The sequence below is a fragment of the Triticum aestivum genome, chromosome 1B (assembly GCF_018294505.1).
Source record: "Triticum aestivum cultivar Chinese Spring chromosome 1B, IWGSC CS RefSeq v2.1, whole genome shotgun sequence".
NCBI classification, from domain to species: domain Eukaryota; kingdom Viridiplantae; phylum Streptophyta; class Magnoliopsida; order Poales; family Poaceae; genus Triticum; species Triticum aestivum.
Window position 1 is genome coordinate 129,319,643 of NC_057795.1, and position 8,470 is coordinate 129,328,112.

The window sequence follows — 8,470 nt, forward strand, 5'->3', positions numbered from 1 at the left end:
CTCAGACGCCCGACTGTGGCATTTCTTTTAAAGCCCTTTATGTGGTGTCGCTCAGACGCCCGACTGTGGCATTTCTTTTAAAGCCCTTTATGTGGTGTCGCTAAGACGCCCGACTGTGGCTTTGCTTGTTATTTATTTCATAAATTTTAATACTACTATGTTATTGCAATTTTATAAATAACTTGCTTGCACGCATCAGAGATTTATTTATCTTTTGTGACTGACGTCATGAGCATAAAATATTTTCAGCACATCATTGTTATGTTATACCTGTGTTCATAATGTTTGTGAGTACATTCAAAGTACTCACTGGCTTGTCCCTGGCTATTGTCTTGGCTAGATTTTCTTGCACGAAGAGGAGTGACGCGATGACAGCCCCGGAACCTAAGTAATGGGGATAGCAGCCTCGCGAAGATAGGAGTTAACCTGGTCAGCTGTTCCCGTGGGAAATGGAGTCCCATAGACACTGATGTTTCACAACCCGCTTCCGCCATCAACCACTAGAAACCATTTGTTGTACTCACAGGCCAGAATGGCCTTGTACTACATATTTTGTTTTCTGCTTGGAATTTCTGTATCAAGTTGGAGCCTCATCAGCTAACAGTAATCCTGGGGCTGATGAGCATGACGGTCTTTTCTGGAAATTTATTACCCGGAAAACCGGTCGTGACATGAGGTGATCAAAGCATATGGTTCTATACAGACTTATGGTGAAGCCTGTATTTACAAGAAAGTGAGTGAGAGCTCTGTAGCATTTCTGATATTATATGTGGATGACATATTGTTGATTGGAAATGATATAGAATTTCTTGATAGCATAAAAGGATACTTGAATAAGAATTTTTCAATGAAAGACCTCGGTGAAGCTGCTTATATATTGGGCATCAAGATCTATAGGGATAGATCGAGACGCTTAATAGGACTTTCACAAAGCACATACCTCTACAAAGTTTTGAAGAAGTTCAAAATGGATCAGTCAAAGAAAGGGTTCTTGCCTGTGTTACAAGATGTGAAATTGAGTCAGACTCAAAGCCCGACCACTGCAGAAGATAGAGAGAAAATGATAATCATTCCCTATGCCTCAACCATAGGTTCTATCATGTATGCAATGCTATGTACTAGACTTGATGTGTGCCTTGCCATAAGTTTGGCAGGGAGGTACCAAAGTAATCCAGGAGTGGATCACTGGACAGCATTCAAGAACATCCTAAAGTACCTGAAAAGGACCAAGGATATGTTTCTCGTTTATGGAGGTGACGAAGAGCTCATCGTAAATGGTTACGTTGATGCTAGCTTCGACACTGATCCAGATGACTCTAAGTCACAAATTGGATATGTATTTATATTGAATGGTGGAGTTGTCAGTTGGTGCAGTTCCAAGCAAAGCGTCGTGGCGGGATCTACGTGTGAAGCGGAGTACATAGCTGCTTCGGAAGCAGCACATGAAGGAGTCTGGATGAAGGAGTTCATATCTGATCTGGGTGTAATACACAGTACATCAGGTCTAATGAAAATCTTTTGTGACAACACTGGAGCAATTTGCCTTGGCGAAGGAATCCAGGTTTCACAAGAGAACCAAACACAACAAGAGATGCTTCAACTTCATTCGTGAAAAGGCCAAGGATGGAGGCATAGAGATTTGCAAAATACAAATGAATCTAAATGTAGCAGACCCGTTGACTAAGCCTCTTCCGCCAGCAAAACACGATCAGCACCAAGACTCAATGGGTGTTAGATTCATTACAATGTAATCTACATTATTGACTCTAGTTAAAGTGGGAGACTGAAGGAAATATGCCCTAGAGGCAATAATAAAGTTGTTATTTTATATTTCCTTATTAATGATAAAGGTTTATTATTCATGCTAGAATTGTATTGATCGGAAACTTAAATACATGTGTGAATACATAAACAAATATCGTTTCCCTAGTAAGCCTCATATAGACTAGCTTGTTGATCAAAGATGGTTAAGGTTTCCTAACCATAGACATGTGTTGTCACTTGATAACAGGATCACATCATTAGGAGAATGATGTGATGGACAAGACCCATCCGATAGCTTAGCATACGATCGTTCAGTTTATTTCTATTGCTTTCTTAATGTCAAATACATGCTCCTTTGACTATGAGATTATGCAACTCTCGGATACCGGACGGATACCATGTGTTCTATCAAACATCACAACGTAACTGGGTGATCATAAAGATGCTCTATAGGTATCTCTGAAAATGTTTTTTGAGTTGGCATAGATCAAGATTAGGATTTGTCACTCCGAGTATCGGAGAGGTATCTCTGGGCCCTCTCGGTAATACACATCATAAGAAGCCTTGCAAGCAAAGTGACTAAGGACTTAGTTGCAAGATTATGTATTACGGAACGAGTAAAGAGACTTGCTGGTAACGAGATTGATCTAGGTATGAAGATACAGACGATCGAATCTCGGGCAAGTAACATACCGATGGACAAAGGGAATTACGTATATTGTCATAAGGTTCGACCGATAGAGATCTTCATAGAATATGTAGGAGCCAATATGGGAATCCTGGTTCTGCTATTGGTTATTGACCGGAGAGGTGTCTCGGTCATGTCTACATAGTTCTCGAACCCATAGGGTCTGCACGCTTAACGTTCGTTGACGATATAGTGTTATATGAGTTATATGATTTGGTGACCGAATGTTGTTCGGAGTCCCAGATGAGATCACAGACATGACGAGGAGCTCCAGAATGGCCTAGAGGTAAAGATTGATATATAGGACGATGATATTCGGACACCAGAGGAGTTTCAGAGTGCACCGGGTAGTCATCGGGTCATCGAAGGGGTTCCGGACACCCTCGGGAGGTCTATGGTCCTAATGGGCCAAGGGGAGAGACACACCAGCCCACAAGTGGGCTAGCGTGCCCCTCTCCCTGGCTGCCGGCCCTAGGGAAGGAAAGGGGGAGGGCTACTCCCTCCTGCCTTCCCCTCCACATGGGAAAAATGAAAGGGGGGGCACCACCCCCTGCTTTTCCCCGCGCGCGAAAGGCAAGGGGGCGGCTAGGGGCAGGACCCCAAGTGGGATTCGGCCCCACTTGGGGTGCCTCCTTGGCTTCTCCTCCCTCCCCTCACCTATATATATGTGGGAGGGGGCGCCACACATAAGCCACGACAATCTCTTAGCCATGTGCAGCGCCCCCCCCCCTCCATAGTTTCGTCCCTCGGTCATATTTTCGTAGTGCTTAGGTGAAGCCCTGCGCAGATAGCATCACCATCACCATCACCATGCCGTCGTGCTGCCGGAACTCATCCACTACTTCACCATCTTGCTGGATCAAGAAGGCGAGGACGTCACCGAATTGAACATCTGCTGAACGCGGAGGTGTCGTACATTTGTACTCGATCGGTTGGATCGCGAAGAAGTTCGAGTACATCAACCGCGTTACTAAACGCTTCCGCTTACGGTCTACGAGGGTACGTAGACACACTCTTTCCATCATTTCTATGTATCTGAATGGATAGATCTTGCGTGTGTGTAGATTTTTTTTCCATATAGCGTTTCCCAACATCCTGAATTGAGTGCTTCTACTGCAAGGGAAATGGTCACTGGAAACGGAACTGCCCCAAGTACTTGGCGGATAAGAAGGATGGCAAAGTAAACAAAGGTATATTTGATATACCCGTTATTGATGTGTACCTTACTCGTGCTCAGAGTAGCCCCTGGTTATTTGATACTGGTTCAGTTGCTAAGATTAGTAACTCGAAACAGGAGTTGCAGAATAAACAGAGACTAGTTAAGGGTGAGGCGACGATGTGTGTTGGAAGTGTTTCCAAGATTGATATGATCACCATCACACCCTCCCTCTAACTTCAGGATTAGTGTTGAGCCTGAATAAATGTTATTTTGTGTTTGCGTTGAGCATGAACAAGATCAGATCGTGTTTATTGCAATATGGTTATTCATTTAAGTCAGAGAATAATTGTTGTTCTGTTTACATGAATAAAACCTTCTATGATCATAAACCCAATGTAAATGGTTTATTCAATCTCGATTGTAGTAATACATATATTCATAATATTAATGCCAAAAGATGCAAAGTTGATAATGATAGTGCAATATACTTGTGGCACTACCGTTCAGGTCATATTGATGTAAAGCGCATGAAGAAACTCCATGTGGATGGACATTTAAAATTACTTGATTATGAATCATTTGATACTTGTGAACCATGCCTCATGCGCAAGATGACTAAACCTCTATTCTCCGGAACAATGGAGCGAGCTAATGACTTATTGGAAATAACACACCGATGTATGCGGTCCGATGAGTGTTGAGGCATGCAGCGGGTTTCGTTATTTTCTAACCTTTATAGATGATTTGATAGATATGGGTATATCTACTTAATGAAACACAAATCTGAAACATTTGAAAAGTTCAAAGAATTTTAGAGTGAAGTAGAGAATCATCGTAACAAGAAAATAAAGTTACTATGATCTGATCATGTAGGTGAATATTTGAGTTACGAGTTTGGCCTTCATTTAAAACAATGTGGATTTGTTTCAAAACTCATGCCACCTGGAACACCATAGCGTGATGGTGTGTCACGCCCATTATGCGACCCTATCCAAAAGGAACTCGAAGGTCCCACCAAGGATAGACCCGCATATTGAAACGCTTTTGCAAGGTGGATATCATTACATCAACATTACATAATAGATGGGGATACATACAAGAGGCATACAATGCCACATGAATACAACATCACAATACATCAGAGCATCATCCGACTACGGATGAAACACAAACAGAAACTCAAACGACATCCACCCTACTAGCCCAGGCTGCCGACCTGGAACCTATCCCCTGATCGAAGAAGCAGGAGAAGAACTCAACGCAAGCAAGCATCGCTCTCGCGTCATGATCATCGCATAACCTGTACCTGCAACTGTTGTTGTAGTAATCTGTGAGCCACGAGGACTCAGCAATCCCATTACCATGGGTATCAAGACTAGCAAATCTTAAAGGGAAAGGAAGGGATAAAGTGGTGAGGCAGCAGCAGCGACTAAGCATATATGGTGGCTAACATACACAAATAAGAGCGAGAAGAGAGCAAGCGGAACGGTCGTGAAGCTAGCAATGATCAAGAAGTGATCCTGAACTCCTACTTACGTCAAACATAACACAGAAACCGTGTTCACTTCCCGGACTCCGCCGAAAAGAGACCATCACAGCTACACACGCGGTTGATGCGTTTTAATTCGGATCTGGTGTCAAGTTATCTACAACCGGACATTAACAAATTCCCATCTGCCTATAACCGCAGGCACGGCTTTCGAAATATTATACCCTGCAGGGGTGTCCCAACTTAGCCCATGACAAGCTCTCGCGGTCAACGAAGGAATAGACCTTCTCCCAGGAAGACCCGATCAGACTCGGAATCCCGGTTTACAAGACATTTCGACAATGGTAAAACAAGACCAGCAAAGTCGCCCGATGCACCGACAATCCTGATAGGAGCTGCACATATCTCGTTCTCAGGGCAACACCGGATAAGCTAAGCGTACAGGTACCGACGTAACCCAAGTTGCCAAGGGATAGTCCCGCACGGTGCTCTAGTTTGGACCAACACTTAGACAAGCATTGGCCCGGGGGGGCTGTAATAAAGATGACCCTCAAGAGCGCGACTCCCAAGGGAAAAAGGGCTAGGTGAGGCAAATGTAAAACCAATGTTGGGCCTTGCTGGAGGAGTTTTATTCAAAGCGAACTGTCGAGGGGGTCCCATAAATCACCCGACCGTGTAAGGAACGCAAAATCCTGTCCACCATGGAGAAATCTTCAACTTCACCTGCAACTAGCAACGCTATAAGAGGGGCTGAGCAAAGCGGTAACATAGCCAAACAATGGTTTGCATAGGAAAGGTGTCAAGGTTAGAGGTTCGTGGCAATTTGGGATGGCTTGATAAATAGGTGATAGGTAACGTAGCATAGCAATAGAACGAAGCAACTAGCACAGCAATGATAGTAGTGAGATCCAGGGTAGCGGTCATCTTGCCTGAAATCCCGCAAGGAATAAGAACGAGTCCATGAAGAAGACGAACGGATGAAGCCGAACCAAGCGTAGACGAACGAATCCTCACAATCGCAACGAAACATGAACTATCGAAAAGAAGCACACAACATAGTAAACACACCACACATGGACAAGGCATGATGCACAACAAGCATGATGCATGACAAAGCTACATGAAGCTACTCATGGCAAGAGATGATGCAAACAAGAGCAACACATCAAGGCAAGTTTAAATGAGGCCGGAAACAACATATAACAATTCTGGTAAGTCCTCATATGCAAATTTCGAAATTGGTCCAGATCTGAATAAACCTTATGTTCAAGTTGTTAAACAGCAAGTTAAGATGCACCAAGATGATCTACACGAGATTCTAGTCAAGTTACATATAAAGTTCATTTAGTTCGGAGCTACGGCCTAGAAGATATGAGCAAAACAAGATAGACATGGCATCGATGCAAAATGCATACAAACATCAAGCAAACACACCAAAACATGTATGCAACATGATAATATGAAACTACATGCAATTCTAAGCAAGTTTCATATAAAGCACACTCAAAACGGAGCAACGGTTCAACACACACATGAAATAAGTTATAGCTACAATCTGTCCAAAACAACAACTAGACATATTGCAAGCATCAAAACAATATGCTACAGCACCACAACATAATAAAAAAAGGCATGGGCATGATGTACAGGTAAATCATTACAAAACATGAACACTGAGCTATCTCTAGAAATCACTAGAACATGCTCAAACACACATGGAGAGATTGCAAGTTATAACAATTTCAGACTTTGCAGAAAACAACATCACGAGGCAATGTTTAGAGCTATCAAACAACATGTTACAGGAACTTATCATGGAAAACAAAGGCATGGCATGAATCTACTAAATGCATAGATCAAAAGTCCCTTACTGACTATAAGCCAAAAAGGATCAGAAAATATGATGGCACTCACGTAAACATAGCAAGTTATAATACAGATTCAAACATGGTAGGAACATAATTATGAAGGCATGTAGATGAGCTTGTGCAACTCACTACAGAGCAAAAGATGGCATGGCAAGGCAACCAACAGTAAGAAGACATGTTTGTGAAGCTAAGAATGGCAATAGCAAGGTCATAGGGTGCATGGAACACTAGCAAAACACATGGAAACAACTGAACTTAATGTTAACAGGCTGACAGCAACATTATCAAGCAAATTTAGAGCAAGATTACAACAAGCTACAGCAAGCTATAAATGCTACCAGGGGCATGGATGGATAGAGCATGACATGTAGAACAAAACATGTTTAGTGATCATCTCCAGATTATGCATAGAATGATTTGTAGAAGCAGGTTTACATCGCATCACGAAATAACAGATTCAGCCTAGCAAAACAGCAACATCATGTACCCTACTTAACAAGCTCGAATCACTCACCACAAGTCATTGCATGACAAGATAAGAATAGCATCATCAAGAAGACATGTTTGTGAAACAAACCAAGTCAAGAATAAGTTCATAGCATGCAAGGATCAACTATAGCAACCTTGGCAAAATTGAATAACATGTAAACAATTTGCCAGGAAACATTTTGAAGCAAAAGTAGAGCACGAAAATGACATGCTAGACTACTCTATAATTGAAACAAAGGGCATGAATGGATAGGCAATAACCATATGTTCAAAACACCCTTACTGAAGTATCTCAAAATATGCATGGATCTCTCTGTAGCATCATGTTTACATGGCATGAAAATAACATCAGAACAGGGACTAAAATCAGCAACATCACGATGCCTAGTTTGCATGCTTGTGCTAGTCACCACATTGAGCACAAAAATGCATGGCATACACCACTATAAATAAGACATAGCATAGATCAAAACACATGTAGACATCAACCTCATAGGATGCACACATCAATTATGGCAAAAATGACAAAAGAGCTCGTTCTGTTAACAGACAGCAGAAAACATCATGAAGCACTCTTACAACAATGATTCAGGCATCAAGATGAGCTCAAATGAATATGATGAAATGGAATGAAATGATTTACTCGTCGAGGCAAACAAGTTGACATATTACACGCCCAAAACGGAGCTACGGATACAGAGATACGTCATGACGAACATGGCATAAAAATGTCAGAAATCTGGGACTTAGGCGTTTTTGAAAAAAAAAACAGATGGGCGTCGTATAGCTATATCTCGCACGGGCGGGGAAAAGACGGGCGCTCACCATGCGGGCCATGGCCCAAGACGGGGAGATGAGGCAGGCCGGGGTGCTGGGCTGCAGGCTGGGCCGTGTCTTCCGCTGGGCCTGAGGAGAGGAGGTGGCCCATGCGGGTGAGGGCGTCGTCCTCCTCGTGCCTGGCACACGAGCAGGGCACACAGGCGGCGGCGCCCTAGGTCAACAGCGGCACGGCA